This window comes from Lupinus angustifolius, chromosome LG06 (assembly GCF_001865875.1).
Source record: "Lupinus angustifolius cultivar Tanjil chromosome LG06, LupAngTanjil_v1.0, whole genome shotgun sequence".
NCBI classification, from domain to species: Eukaryota; Viridiplantae; Streptophyta; class Magnoliopsida; order Fabales; family Fabaceae; genus Lupinus; species Lupinus angustifolius.
In genome coordinates this window covers 16,621,362-16,638,388 of record NC_032014.1, presented here as the reverse complement: position 1 = coordinate 16,638,388, position 17,027 = coordinate 16,621,362, and positions in this window count along the sequence as shown.

Here is a 17,027-nt window from a genome sequence, read left to right as displayed (position 1 = left end):
GTGGCCGACCAAAGGTGTTGTCGTGAGTGCTTTTCCCGTGTCAGGCGGTCTGCTAGGACCGTACACTGTGCCATTCTTGTCTTCTAGCCTGTGGTTGGTTTGGTACCCGTTCTGCAACCCGTCTGTTGTGCTGGCAGGTAGGTTGGTGGAGTACGGAAAGCATGCTGTCTCTTGGGTCAACTCTGGTGGTCCCAACAAATGGGCCCACCTCGGCGACCAAGCATGGGACCTTTGGTTCGCCGAGTAGGAACAAAAAGATTATATGTCAACAATATGTTTGAATACATTTAATTGATGGAGTTGATTATTAGCTATCACAAGAATGTGTGGAATGTCATAATGAACACTTGAAATTTCTCTCCAAAAATTAAAGTTAAAATAAATTAGTAGCATACATGTGTTCTATTATTTAATTCAAGTTGCATTAACTTTAAGAGGCGACAATTTTCACCACAAAGTCGTATATTATCACATTCATCATTAAACTATTTCAACAATAACATTGAGAGAGACAAATAAAAGTTTTTATGTTTAGAGATAAATAAATAAGCTCTATTATGAAGATGTGTGGTGGTTTGAACTAGGAATGGCAACGGGACGGGTCGGGGTAGGGTTTTCACATACACAACCCCGAACCAGAAATTCAAAACTCGAACTTGAATCCGAACTCAACGGGGTTGAAAATAAAGATACCATCCTCGAACCCAGAAAAAACTCGAAAATTATACATGTATTAAGAAAAATATGATATCATTTTCGTTTCATTTTTCTCTAGCATTTCTATTTTCTCTTGTATTATTTCATTTCTTTTATGTTTGAAGATTCAATAGTATGTAATGTAAAATTAGAAATTAAAAATAATGGACACATGATAGAAATTTCAATTTTAAATTAAATTACATTACATCGGGACGGGTTCGGGTTAGAGTCGTTGCTCTTCCAAACCCAAACCCAAACTCAAAAATTAAACTCGGGTAAAATATGAACCCAAACTTAATCACATCGGGTTTTCACCATTAATTTCGAGTTCAATTTGGGCGGATACTCACGAGTTCGTTTTTCATTGTCATCCCTAGTCTGAACGAATGAGACATTCATTGATTGATTTTCACATTATGTTAATTATTGGAGAACAAAAAATATATTCCATCCATTTTATATCTTTTGATGTTTAAGTTTATGCACATAATTTAAGAAATTATTAAATGATATAAAAATTGATATTATTTGACTAAAATAACAAAATTTAATGCATATTGATAATTGAATTAAAAAGAAAACAAGAAATGAACATGAAAATAATGAGAAATAAATAAGAATATAGTTGAAAAAATATAAATGTGTTTATTTTCTAAAGCATCAAAAGATTAGAATAACATAAAATATTAAAATATCAAAAGATATAGAAGGAATGAAATAACAAAAATGCTAAAAAATTAAAATTGTCACTACTTCATTATTGAAAATGTTGGAAATGATATTTTTTCATTTTCATAATTTCCAAAAATGAAGTTTATGTTTTTTTAAAATATAAAATGAAAACAACAATACAAACATGTTTTCACACTCATTTTCTGATTTCATTGGAAATGGAAATAGAAAATAACCACACACAAAAATAAGCAAACTGTAAGTTGCCAACTTAGTTACTTTTTGGATAATCCTCTAATTTTTTGGGGGATAAAAGTGCTCAATCCAAAAACCTAGAGGACTAAACCCACTCAAAATGTTTGAGAAACTAAAATTGCATATTTTTTAATATCTAATTTTATCTAACCTATATTTATGAGACTAAATAAAAGTCAAAAATTTTAAAATTCTAAAAATTGAAATGTGCATTTTATTTAGAGAATAAAGTATCTCCTTATATCAGGAGATAAATTATTTCTTTAAATTCACTAAGTATTTGACATATGTCTTATTTCTCTTTCTTCAAGAATTTTTCATTCTAAAATATATATAAAAAAATAATACACATGTCAAACACTTAGTGGAATTAAGGAGATATGTTATCTTCTGATATGAGGAGATATTTTATTCTCTTTTATATATATCTTATTATATCTCCTTTAACTATTAACTAGTAGTTGAAGAACCTTTTGTTAGTGGTGATTTTTGTTTGAGTAAATTACACTGACCCCCTGAGTTTTAGCGAAATTATACAAACAATTCCTCATTTTTTTACACCTATACAAACCTCCCTTATTTTCATACTTTCATTATACTAATCACCCCTGCATGAAAAATAAGTATAATATTTTAAACAAAAGATGTAATAAATACAATTAATTTAAATAAAACATGATATATTATGGAGTCAAGTCCAAATAATATATAAGTTGATACATCTTTATTATTTTTGGTTCGTTACGATATAATATAAGAGCGATTTAAACAATATATTTTTGGAGTTGTTGATGCATTTTGTAACAAAAAATAATAAAGATATATTGATTTATATATTATTTGAACTTTTCTCCATAATATATCATGTTTTGTTTAACTTAATTACATTAATCACATTTTTTATTTAATAAATTATACTTATTTCTCATGTAGGGGTGGTCAGTATAATGTAAGTATAAAAATTAGGGAGATTTGTATATATGTAGAAAAGTGATGAATGATTAGTTTAATTTCACTAAAACTCGGAGGTGTCAGTATAATTAACTCTTTTTGTTTTAATGAATAATCAATGCTAAAACAATTTAATAAAAAAAACCATTACATTTGTTGTGCCTCCTTAGGAAAAACCAAATAGTCACACTCTTAACTATCTTTTCGCAAAAAACCCTCTTCTCTCAAGTACTTTTCCCCTTCCTCTCTCAAGCTGGGGATTTTTTATCAAAACCCAAAAGAATCCCTCTCTATCCATATATCTCTCAGCAATCTTTTCAAAAAAAAGATTATGCAGCATCATTAGTTACTCTTAAGAAAGCTAAAAGTTAAGGGTATTTTTTATTTTAATAAATGTTTTTTATTTCTACTTTTATTTTTAAAAAACAATTTTCATTCTCTTAAAACATGTTTATTATTATCATTTTTAGAACCATTTACACTAAACTTCACAAACTAGGATAGTTATCCTTATAATTAATTTAATTCTAAATTTTAATCATTAAATTAATCAAGTCAACGATTTTATAGGATTTCTACATATTTGATACTTACATTTTACTTTCCAATGGTTTTATGTGTTGAACATTTTAATTGTTGAAATCCATCATTAACTACTACAAAGACATATGAAGAGTAATAACATCATCATGTAGTTGTAGTTGCTCTCCAAAAAAATTAAAATTAAAATAAATTAGGGACAAACAAGTACTCTATTATTTAATTAAGATTGTAGAAACTTCAAGGAACATCAATTTTCATCTAAAAGTTATATATTATCATATTTATCATCGAACTATTTCAACAATCTCCTAAGAAAAACAAGAAAAATTGTTATGTCCAAATATAAATAAATAAATTTTATTATTAAGATATGTTGTGATATTGATAAAAGAAACATTCATCAATTGATTTTGACATTTTTTCTATTAATAAAGAGAGTAATTAAAAAATATACTCTTATATTCTACATTTTTTTAATGGTTAAGATCATGGGCATAGTTTTAAAAAAATATTAAATGATGTAAAAGCTCAATAAAATTCTATTAAAATAATCATATTTAACACACCTTCAAAATAATCACATTCTGACCAAGCCCACGAGGCCACGAACAAGCCCACGAACACACCTTCAATTGATTTTGTGTCTTGTTCAGCTTAGATGGATTCATTCCTTGCTCGGTCTCTCTCTCTCTCACTCACTCCATTTTCAACATCTCTCTATGTTGTAAACGAACAATACAAAATATGTTTGCCTTCAGATCTCAATCATATGAAGAGGATCAAGTTGCGTTGTTTTTCATCTTAGAATTTAAATGAAAAGGAACATGCAGTAGATGGTGATGCGGATAGAGAAAAGAAAGGAGACTTTAGAAGAAAAAAAGCTCAATGTGGGAAGGAAAGAAAGTTAGTTTTTAGAAGTGAGAGTAAAAAAGAGAAAAGAGAAAGAAAAAAAGACACTGTGAGAAAAGAGGAAGTAATTTTACCCACTGCTATCATCCTCTTTCACAGATTTTGTATCCTAATGCAAATCAATTGTCTCCGGCATGAAATTTTGATATTTATTAAAAGAAATTGAATAGTGGAAAACATATTAATTTTTATTAATTGTGAAAATTTTATTTAAAAGAGACAAGGTTAACGACATGGGATATGTAATCTTGATCCTGTGTTACCCCTTCCTATCAAGTATGGTTGTAATTAGCGGGAGCTCAACTTCTATTTTAAATTCTTTAATATTGGTTATTGTTTTTTTTTTATTGTTAGTGAGAAAAATAAAATATGAATTAAATATATATTAATTTTATATTTTTAATTAATAAAAATGAAATAATATATGAAGTGGTATAATTGTATAAAGTTTAGGATCGAAGATAGACTCCAAATCTATCCAAAGAGAGCAAGCGGGTCACAGTCTGGGCCTAAAGCTTATTGGCAAATGGGTCCAACTATACAAACAACCCAATTTTAGGCTTACAAAACCATTATTCATTTTCCTAGCAGGTGATTCATCTTCAAACAACATGTATATATTTTACTATTATTTTATTTTTCATTTCATATTAATATATTATTTAATACTTTATAAATAATATATAATAATAAAGTATTGCATTTGAGTACATCAATAATTATTTATTAAAACTTAAAGTTAATCATGTATTTTATTATCAACCAAGTTTTATGAAATTTTTATAGTACGAACATGATTTAAGTTGTCTCTTACATTTTGTTTAAAGAGGGAAGAATGTATATGACAAATATTATATTTACACTTTTAATTATATTTAAACCTAATTATTTATTTAACCATCAAACAAATTTAAAAGAATTTTTATAGCACGTTCATTGTCGGGTTTGTCTCGAACTTTCTAGTTTAAAGTGGAGAAAGATCTATGATCAATATCATCTCTATGAGATATATTTCATTTAAACTTAATTATTTATTTCATCATCAAACAAATTTAATAAATTTTTTATAGTATGATTATTGTTCGAGTTGTCTTTAACTTTTTGCTTAAAGCACGAAGATGAATGATAACAAAGTGAAACGGACACTTGATAATGTTTTCTCATGCTCATACCTGTAATATTTGTTGATACCCATGCCAGAAATAAGTAACATCGGGTACTTAACATATTTTTAGGTTTAAAGAAATATTTATATATTTTGTAATAATCAAAATATTTATTAAACAATAATAAAATTTATGTATATGTTAATTAACTGTAAAATAAAAATAAAATATATAGTTACAAAATAAAAATATAATATATATGTAACATATTTGATTGAAAGATAAATTCATAAATATATGGGTATGAGTATGGAGGATATTAAAATACTTGTTCTCATAAGCTATTTTTTGGAACCCATAAGACAAATATTTTTTATATCCCTATTTACGACCAATATCATATATACACCATTAATTCTATTTAAAATTAATTATTTACTTTATTATCAAATGAATTTGATGGAAATTTTTATAGTATCATCATAATTTGATTCATCTCTACATTGTTAATTTCGTTAAATTGAAATCAATTTATTGTAAAATTTATTTTTAACTCACTCAAATTTTAAATCAAACAAATCAACTAATACTTTTTGAACTCAGGATTATGTAATCTTGATTTTTCTATTGCACCTAGAGATATGTAGGAGCAAATGAATTATTACGAGACACAAAAATAATTTTTGTTTTTGTTTTAACAGTTAACTTTTTAATAAATTAATTTTTAAGGGTATATACGTCCATACAAGTAGTGAGAATAACATTTTATTAATTGCAAATGATGTGCTAATATATTCTCCCATTTGTAATTTACTTCTGAGTTTAGAACTCAGATTTAAAGACCATTTTGTCTAAAATGAGTCTTATAGAGAATTTTCTATATTTTAACTAAAAAAATTTTGTATTAAATCCAAATCTTTCAGAAAAGGTCGAAATTAAATTCAGATTTTCCTAAGTCATGGAGTCGGTTTTCAAACGAAAAACCAGTCACGACAATATTCAATTTTTTTAAAAGAAACGGTCACGTATAACCTTAAAATGTCTAATAGAGTGCTAATAGCAATGTAACAAGAACACTATGGACATACTCTACTCTTAAGAAAGATATAAACTAAGAAAATAATAAAAGAGTAAATTATTCATTTTTCATTGATTCTTTTGTTGAGGAACATAATGCTATTTACAGAGGGTAAAAAACTCCTAAAATGATGATGATCATACAAGTGTCATCATATAATAATATGATAACATTACATATATATTAAATACAAATTATTTAATTAAATATAAATAACTACTATAATATTTTACCATATTATCTTATAACAAACATCGTATAATGTCATCTCTATATGATGCACATGGTTAATTTAGCTTGCCAAATTGACTAATATTTTATAACATTTTTTATTTTTGGTAGAGTAAAGTAAACCTTTCATTTCTGTCATTGGGTAATGTTGTTCACTATTTTAATGTTAAGATTTGGAACTAAGAAAAGGTAAATAAATTGATGAATCAAATCAAACCATATAATTTAATATGGATTAGATTGATTTTTGTTTTATAAACAACAAGAACCAATAGAATCAACCATTTATTTTTGTTCGATTAGGTTTCCAACAACTTTATTATATACATTTTTGTGCCCCGGTTTTTGGCTGCACGACTTTGTTCAGAGTCGGCACTACATTTTATTGTTAAAAATGTTGAAAAATCTTTTAAACCCAATTACCTTGGCTTTTGAATTTTTGATATCCAGGTTTTGGAGTCGGTTACAAAGTAGAGAAGATATTAGCACCCTATCTGTTTGCCTTGAGCGGTACCCTTCATTAAAATGACTTTAATATTATTATTATTATTTTATTAAATTGCCTGATTAATTAATTAATTATTAAGAAAATAAATTATTTTTATTATTATGTCTGACAAGATTGACCCCGGTCCTACGTATCTCTATTAAGGGAATCAAGGCTTACGTAGTTCTTTAAGTAGAAAAATGTTTATTGGTTGAGTGTATTTTAATTAAAGAGTATATTTTTTAGTCAAATATACCTATTTTGCAATTTTTGTTTATTATAAATAAAAAATTTATTTGGTTAATTTTTGTTACTTATTTAAAAATGGAACTAAATTGATTTTGAGATTTAATCGATTGAGAAGAAGCGGCGTAGCACGACCTTTCGAAGATGATCTGAGAAGAAAGAGACCTCTAGGGTTCTCTTCATCTTTGATTAAATCTCAAAATTAATTTAATTTTGGAAAGTGAAATGTATTCATGTTTTGTTTAAAAAAATATTAACTTTTTGTAGAGATGTGATTTGCGATTTTATTATAAAAAAATAAATTTGTATGGATTATTAAACAACTAGTGTAAAACTTGAATAAATTGAAGAATGCACCAAAGTAATTTGTTTTATACTTTAATCATTTACTAAATTATTTTTAGGAAATCGTTAATTTTTATTAATAATTACTGGATAATTATATGGGGGAAATCAGTTGCTAAATAATATAAAGAAAATTAAAACAAATTACAAATTATTCATTAAAAATAGTGATATTTTATTTATTTTTTATGTTTACTCATTATCCTTAAAAATTCTAAGATTTAATGCATGTTGTTACTATTGGACCTTTATATAATACTAATTAGTGAATTATTAGTACAAGAATTATTTTACATATTAATATTTATGTTATGGCATGAACAAAATACATTTTAAACAATTAAAAAAAAGAGTAAAGAAAAAACAGGGACTGAAACTGCACCTAATTGCCAAAGGAGAATTGATTTTTGTATTGTGTGGGGCAGGGATCAAGTGTGGTAACTGGTAAAAGTGGCGAACACATGGCAGACAGAGATTGGAACAAGATCGAAAAGTCAACGAGCTGAGACAAGTGGCGGACTGTCAATCGCTGGATGAGGCACGCACAACACCATGTTGTAGGCTCTTCCGCAGGGAATCCCGTGTTCCCACGGGTTGAAGAAGAGAGTGCAAAGTGTCAAGGGTTGCACTAGCAATGTTTTGCCTATGTTTTGATGAAGACAAGGTTTTATTAAAGCTTGAAGATGGCTCAACAATCAACATGTCAAGGACTCAAGTGGTGAAGTGGTGACTTATTAGACTTAGGTTATAATTCTTTATTATCTTAAGTCTAAGATGTTTGCCATAGATATTGAGTCTAGGTTAGGTAAACCTAGGTGTGAGTCTCGCAAGACATAATAAAGTAATTAATCCACTAAAATGAGACATCATCTAGTTCATTATATGTTCATGCATCATTCATACATGTTATATGTGCATATTAGGCATAACATAATGGCTAAAACATGTATAAGTATCAAGCATAACATATAAGTAGTTTACCATTTAATCATGTATTAAAAATACATTGGTTAACCGATTAACCCCATGGCTTGATCGATCAACGTGAGTGTTTTGTGCTGTTTCAACTGCATAACTGAAAACCCGTTTTTGGAGGCAAAATCTTTTTTGTATAAATACTAGCTAATTGCAGAAACGGCTAAGAGTGGATTAACCACATGGCTTAATCGATTAACGTGCCTGTTTTCTGCTGTTTCAACTACATAACTGAAAAAATCATTTTTAGAGGCAAAATCTATTTTGTATAAATTCTGGCAAATTGCAGAAATGGCTCAGAGTGAAAAACATAGAGAAAAGAGAATTGATCATCTTTGTTAGAAACTATTACAGAGTGTTGCATTAGGAAAAAGACTAGAACATGCTAAGGCTTTAGTTTTCACATTCATATTGCATGTTTCTTCGAAAAGCTTTCTTGCATCATTCTTGTGTTTCTTGAAAAGAAAAAGAGATAGTTCTTTATGATTGCATATTTTCATAAACCTCATGCACGTACATTCATATTAGAATAGGAAGTCTTGTGAGTTCTTGCTTAGGTTTTAGGCTTTGATCTTTATTGTAATATCTGAGTATAAGTACTCATTCATACCTCAAAACACTATTAATTCAAGGATTGGGAAAATCCTAGCTGCGGTTAGGTAAGGTGTTCTTCACACAAAGACTTGGAGGTCTTAGGATAAAGGGCGATACCTTGACTAGAGCCGAATCGCGTAAGAAAGGTTTTCTTGGGAGGTGGTTTTGGGAAAGGTCAAACCAAGGGTGACAAAGTTCTTTGGGTTCCAAGAAGGGAGCATTCAAGTTTTGTATTTGGAAGCGTGTATGTAACGTACATTGTGTTCTGTAGTGCAGAAGGAAAATCTCTCAGATCAGAGGGGAGGACTCTATGTAGTTTTGCAGTGGACAATAAAACGAACCAGGATAAAATCTTTGTGCAATCTTTTCTATCTCTTTCTCTTTTACATTTCAAGTTGTAATATTGCATGATATAATGTGATAATTTGTATATTGGTTCTATGTTATAACTAGTTTAATTTCATGTAAAAACATTTGTTATACCATTGCTTGATTTCTCATAACCTGCTGGGCAAAAGAGCTGTTGAACAAGTTTTTCTGCATTATGTTTTTACTGTGTTTAATCGATTAACCACAATGCTTAATCGATTAACTGGACATTTTACAGCAAGTGTGCAAAATCCCAAAAAGTGGAACTTGAGCTCCGCCACACCTATCCAACCTCCCTTCTGTGTGTATTCTGCCACTGATACCTAACAACTGGTATCAGAGCTATTACGTCGTGCTAGCTCAACCGCATCCGCATGATCCGAGAGGGACTACACATGGGCTCTATTAACCCATTTGGCGGTGATGGCGCATCCATTAACTGTCCTCCCATATTCAGTGGCGAAGGTTATGCCTATTAGAAGGTTCGTATGAGAATCTATATCGAGGCAATTAACACGGACATTTGGGATTCCGTTGTCAATGGTTCATACATTCCACTTCATATGGTGGATGGCGAGCCTAAAGGCTTATGGACGAATATTGAGAAAAGAAAGGTCCAATCATCACATCGGCCCTATCCTATGATGAGTTCTTTAGGGTCTCACAGTGCCAAAATGCAAAAGAAATGTGGGATACTTTACAAGTTACCCACGAAGGCAGGAGTGAAGTTAAGCGCGCTAGACTAAATGCGCTTACACATGAGTATGAGTTATTTCGCATGCTTCCTAATGAATCTATATGTAATATGCAAAAACGTTTTACTCATGTTGTAAATCATTTGGTCGCCCTTGATAAAACCTTTACTAATGTTGATTTGTCTAACAAAGTTTTGTGTTGTTTTGATAGAAAATGGCAACCAAAGGTAACCGCGATAATGGAGTCAAAGAACTTAGACGACATGCCATTAGTTACTTTGTTTGGGAAACTCTAAGAACATGAAATGGAGTTAGGGCGCTTGACAATGAATGAAGAGTCAGACAAGAACAGAATCACACTCAAGGCTACAAGATTTCAAGAAGATCAAGAAAGTGAGGATTCTAGTTCAGATTCTGATTCCGATGAAGACTTGACTCTCCTATTTGAAAAATTCAAGAAGTATCGCAAGAAGAAAGGAGGGATCAAGAATCTCAAAAAAGAAGTCAAGAACTCGACCAAGAAAAGCAAGATTCCCAAAGAAGGCTTCACTTGCTATGAGTGTGGAAAATCGGGCCACATAAAGCATTAGTGCCCAAGCCACCTCAATAAAGTCGAGAACAAGAAGAGCAAATCTCGAATGTCCAAGTCAAAAGGAGCATACATTGTTTGGGACGATTCCGAGAAAGATTCGACTTCAAGCTCATCCGATGAGGAGAAAAATTTAAAGGTATGCCTAATAACACAAGTGCATGAGAAGTGCACATCTAGTGAGGAAGATGATTCTATTGAGGAAAATTTATATACTTCATCATGTTCTAATAACTCTCCTCTATATGATGAATTATATGCAGCTTTTGTTGAAATGCATGAGGAATTAAAGAAAATTGTTAAAATAAATATAGATTTTAAAAGAGTTATTTCCTTGCATGAAAAGAAAATAAGTGAAATGCAAAAGGAATTAGATGAGCTTAAACTTGAAAATGAAACTCTTGATCTTATCTATACATGTGCCTCATGTGATTGCTCTACTTCTAAATTATGTCAACCCAATATATGTGATACTTGTGAGAGTTTAAATGTTGTTAATTATATTTTGAAACAAAAGCTTTCAAAGCTCACATATAGTCAAGAAAACATTAACACATTGCTTGCTAATACAAGAAACGTTGGTAAGCGATCTGGAATTGGATATAAACCTGAACCTAAGAAAATACCATATAGAAATCTAGTAGTTCATATGCATAAGAAGTCAAATAATAAGATGTCTACTTGTTTCTATTATGGCACACATGGTTACACATGCATTACATGCTTTATTAGAAAATTTGGTGTGCCAAGTGGCAAACATGTTTGGGTAAAGAAGGGGCAAAATCCCTTTGTTACTAACAATAAGGGACCCAAAATAACTTGGGTACCTGAAAGAGACAAGTAAATTGTGTTTGCAAGTGTGCCAAAGGACATTTGAGCATCAAGGGATAAATCAACAAAAGATGTTCTAGGCACAAGGTTGGTGAGTAGATCAAGGCTATTAAGAATAAAAGTTATTGAGAAAGGTTGTTAAATGAGCTTCCTATTATGCTACCTACCAAGAGTACTTCTCTAAGTAATAAAGAGGGAGACGATGAAGGGAAGAACAATGAAAGGGGGAGCAGCGCACTATGAATGTCAAATACACAACTTTGATCATATCATCAAACTTTTCATCAAACAATTGGCAATATTGACCTATCACCAAAGGGTAAGTAAGGTAATCATATTAACAAGGTTACAAAATTATTTCTTAGTAAGCTTAAAATTGTACTTAAAACTGTCAATTTTCTGTCATTAATCGATTAACCCTCAGTATAATCAATTAAATGAGTTCCAGTAGCTAAAGTTTTTTGAAATAAATCATCTTAATCGATTAAATTTTGTGTTAATCGATTACCTGGGCTCAAATATTTTTTGGGAATTTAATTCTTATTATTTTGAGTCAAGTAAATCTCATGGTTATGGTTGTACCATCTTTTAGTATTTTGTAACTATGTTGAACCTTGCTAATTATGTTAAATAGAATTTGTTTTTGCGTGAATCTTGAACATGTCTTAATTGTGTATTATAATTGAATGATTGAAATATGCTTTAAAATGAAAATTGTCTAAAAAGTGGTGATAATGACATATAACAAGTGGTGCTAACAAGTGACATACATATAGGTTTAATCATTCTATGTCTAAACTGTTTACATAATGGATATGTCATGCAAAACCTGTCTATTATAGAGTCAAAAATCAATGCATTTGTTTAAGCTTCTCAAACTGGTTATTGCTTATGCTAATAATTACAGTTTGAAAATAAATTGCTATATCTCTTCTTACTTTTGACTAGAATTGAATATTCGTATCTTTTTGATAATGTCAAAAGGGGAAGAAAGGTTGCTTGTTGTGTTTGATGTTATTTGCGGGTTGTTATAAAAGGTTCTGTGTTTACCTAAGGGGGAGAAAGACATATAAGTGCTTGCCTAAGGGGGAGAACAAAGCGCTTCAACTTTGAATTTCACAACCATTATGCAAATGTACAACATCGTCAAGCTAATTCATCAAATGTAACGTATTATTTGATGTGGTGTTTGTCATCATCAAAAAGAGGGAGATTGAGAGTGCAAATTGTCAAGGGTTGCACTAGCAATGTTTTGCCCATGTTTTGATGAAGACAAGATTTTATTAAAGCTTGAAGATGACTCAACAATCAACATATCAAGGACTCAAGTGGTGAAGTGGTGACTTATTAGACTTAGGTTATAATTCTTTATTATCTTTTTAGAAGTCTAAGTTGCTTGTCATAGATATTGAGTCTAGGTTAGGTAAACCTAGGTGTGAGTCTCACAAGACATAATAAAGTAATTAATCCACTAAAACGAGACATCTTCTAGTTCATTATATGTTCATGCATCATTCATACATGTTATAAGTGCATATTTGGCATAACATAATGGCTAAAACATGTATGGGTATCAAGCATAACATATAAGTAGTTTACCATTTAATCATGTATTAAAAATACATTGGTTAACCGATTAACCCCATGGCTTAATCGATTAACGTGAGTGTTTTCTGTTGTTTCAACTGCATAACTGAAAACCCGTTTTTAGAGGCAAAATCTGTTTTGTATAAATACTGGCTAATTGCAGAAACGGCTAAGAGTATAAAAATAGAGAAAAGAGAACTGATCATCATTGTTAGAAACTATTACAGAATGTTGAATTAGAAGAAAGATTAGATCATGCTAAGGCTTTAGTTTTCATATTCATCCTGCATGTTTCTTTGAAAAACTTTCTTGCATCATTCTTGTGTTTCTTGAAAAGAAAAAGAGATAGTTCTTTATGATTGCATATTTTCAGAAACCCCATGCATGTACATTCATATTAGACTAGGAAGTCTTGTGAGTTCTTGCTTAGGTTTTTTAGGCTTTGATCTTTATTGTAATATCCGATTATTAAGTATTCATTCATAACTTAAAGCATTATTAATTCAAGGATTGGGAAAATCCTAGTTGCGGTTAGGTAAGGTCAACCAAGGGTCATACCTTGGGATAAAGGGTCATACCTAGGGAAAATCCTAGTTGCGATTATTAAGTACTTCACACAAAGACTTGGAGGTCTTGGAATAAAGGGTCATACCTTGGCTGGGGCCGAATCGCATAAGAAAGGTTTTCTTGGGAGGCGGTTCTAGGAAAGGTCAAACCAAGAGTGACGAAGTTCTTTGGGTTCCAAGAAGGGTGCGTTTAAGTTTTGTATTTGGAAGCGTGTATGTAACATACATTGTGTTCTATAGTGAAGAAGGAAAATCTCCCACATCATAGGGTAGGATTGGATGTAGTTTTGCAGTAGACAACAAAACGAACCAGGATAAAATCCTGGCACAATCTTTAACTGGGCATTTTACAGCAAGTGTGGAAAAACCCAAAAAGTGGAACTTGAGCTCCACCACACCTATTCAACCCCCATTCTATGTGTATTTTGCCACTAATACTTAACAAAAGAGTCTCGTGTGACACGGTGTACCGTAGCTGAGACACTTATCATGATCTGATTGACTAGATCACTGGTCAACGTGAAGGCGTGAGAAGTAAGTAGATCGGACGGTTGTGGTTCAATGTTCCACGCAAGTGCACAGGAATGGCATGAACCCGCCTGCACTGGGTCGCTTTTGAATAAAAACCAATTAGGTTCCTTTCTCACATCAATTGATTTTTCTAGAGTTTTCAGTGTTTCTAGTGTAGTTTCTTTTGTTCATCATGGGCTATATTTATAGCAAACAATATACCAACCAACTCTGAATTTTAGGGTGTTTAAATATTTTAGATAAACCCGATATCATCTTTTTAACAAATCCGATTTGACCATGTTTATTCCTATTATTTTAATAATTTTTCTGTTATTTTTTTTTTAATTTGAATTAGGTTGTTAGTGTTTGATTATTTAAACATTTAAATTAATCCTAAATTTTTATAAGAAGTGTACAAAAATAAAAAATAATTATTTTCTATACATTTAGTATTTAAAATTTCAAAAATCAAAATAAATAAATAAATACAATATTTTGTCTCTCTCTTTTTTAGAAAAAGAGATGAACTCATGTGGCTCATTCTTAATTCAAATTTTTTTATTTCCTAAAATTATTTTCTTAATTTATTTTAGTTTTAAACATTTGGTCAATATAACCATTTAGGTTCAGGAACTATCTATTATTTTTGAATTTTCAGTTAACCCAATCAATTAGACATATGAACTAGATTTATTTATTTTTATTTTTTGAATTTTTAGTTAACCTAATCATTTAGATTTAGGAACTTGATTTGTTTATTATTCTTTTTGATTTTTTTACTTAACCTAATCATTTAGATTTAAGAACTTCATTTGTTTATTATTATTTTGAATTTTTAGATAACTTAATCATTTAAATATATGAATTTCATTTGTTTTTTATTATTTTGTTTTTTATATTTAATTTCTTTAATTTAATAATTTCAAAAATAATTATTAAGTTCATAAAAATAGTTTTATTATTTTTATTTATTAAAATACCAAAAAATATTAAAATAAATAAAATGAAGTTAATTTATTGTTTTTCTTCTTCTTCTTTTTTAAAGTGTTTGGACTTTTTTTAGGCTTGACAAAAAATGGGTGTTCACATCTATCAAATCCTCCGAACGTTATTTCATTCTACCAACTCCTCTGTCCGTGTCTTTCATTCCATTAACTTGTTAGCTTTATCCTCAACATGATAATTTTTCAAAAAATACTTTAACTAAATTGTTTATTGGGTTATTTTTTTTATCAAATAAGCTATCAAACTAGATTATAAACCACCTAAAATCTTATCAAACAAACTCTTAATACTATCTCAGTAAATAAAAACTAAAACTTATGTTACATATTTATGTCGGAAAGGAGCGATTTATATTGTTTAAATTATCAATTAAGTCATTGTTGAAGTAGAGCAATTTTAGATAATTTCTTTCTTTGATGTATGATACATGTTGTAAAATAACAGATATTTAAACTTTTTTTTTTATCTTTTACACTAATATTTAATTCTATATTATACGTTTTGAATGACACGCTTGTCACTCCATTTTTTTATTGAATAAATTAATATTCAGAGTTCCGTAATAAAATATAAATTATTATTAGTTCGATTTTTGTTTTTATAAACAAAACGAATCGAATAGAGCATACCATTTATTTTTGTTCATTCCATTCCTAAGCTTCTAACTCATCATGCATGAATTAAGAGATAGATTTTAATTTTATTCTTATGTGAACTTTTAAGTTAATTAGGAAATGGTATACAAACAATTATTTCATCTTTTATGTACAAATTAAAAATTAGAGTATGTAGCACCCAAAAAAAACTGGAGTATGTAAATTAAAAATATAAATTATTACCAAAAAAAAATTATACCGACTAACTCCCAATCCTCCTTACTAATAACAAAAAAGCAAAATATATTGTCTTTTTGTTATGAGGAGAAGCTCAATTGCTCACGTTTAAGTCCCTCAAAATAAAAAAAGTATACATTTAAATTAAAATATGTTTATTAATTTATCATTATTTATTAATAACTTATTATGAGTAGCCCACACATCCTATAAAAATGCTTAAATTCATTTATGAGATTGTTGTCCTAAAGAGTTGGTTCAATTTATAGATCCTCAAACACTAAACATAAGTAATACACTTTAAATCTCGACAGTTGTACTCTTCTCATTCAAAAAATTGCGTACAAGAAAAATCAATTATTGAGATTGCTTGAAATTTTAAAATTATAATTATGAGATAAGTTAATCTTAATATAATGTTAATTAGTTATGCATTAAAATTCCTATGAAAAATAATTTTAACTTAAATCCAAAACATTAAAATATGAAATAACTTAAATATTTTTTAATTTTTTAATTATTTTTATTTTAAATTTAAAAATATGATGAAATATTTGCTGGTTGTTGAGATTCAAGGGGAAATGAAAACATGCCATCCCAATATATATAAGATAAAATTTGAATCTCTAATGTCATGATTTAAGAAATCAATTTTTATCCATTCCACCGAGCTTTGTTTTTTTGTTAAGTTCAATTTCGGGGAAAATGTATTTTATTTTATTGACGATTGAGTCATGTATATTTAACCCCGAATACCAATAAAATATTGGTTTAATAAGGTAAGAAAAAAATATATGAAGACTAGGTCTAATTATATTTATCATTGTATCCTTTTCCTTATCTAGCCACAATTATTCTTGTATGCTGTAATCATGTTCCAGTAAACAATATTTACACTATGGTGTAACTAGCTTTAAGTAGATGTTTTCTTGGTATGTAAGACTAATA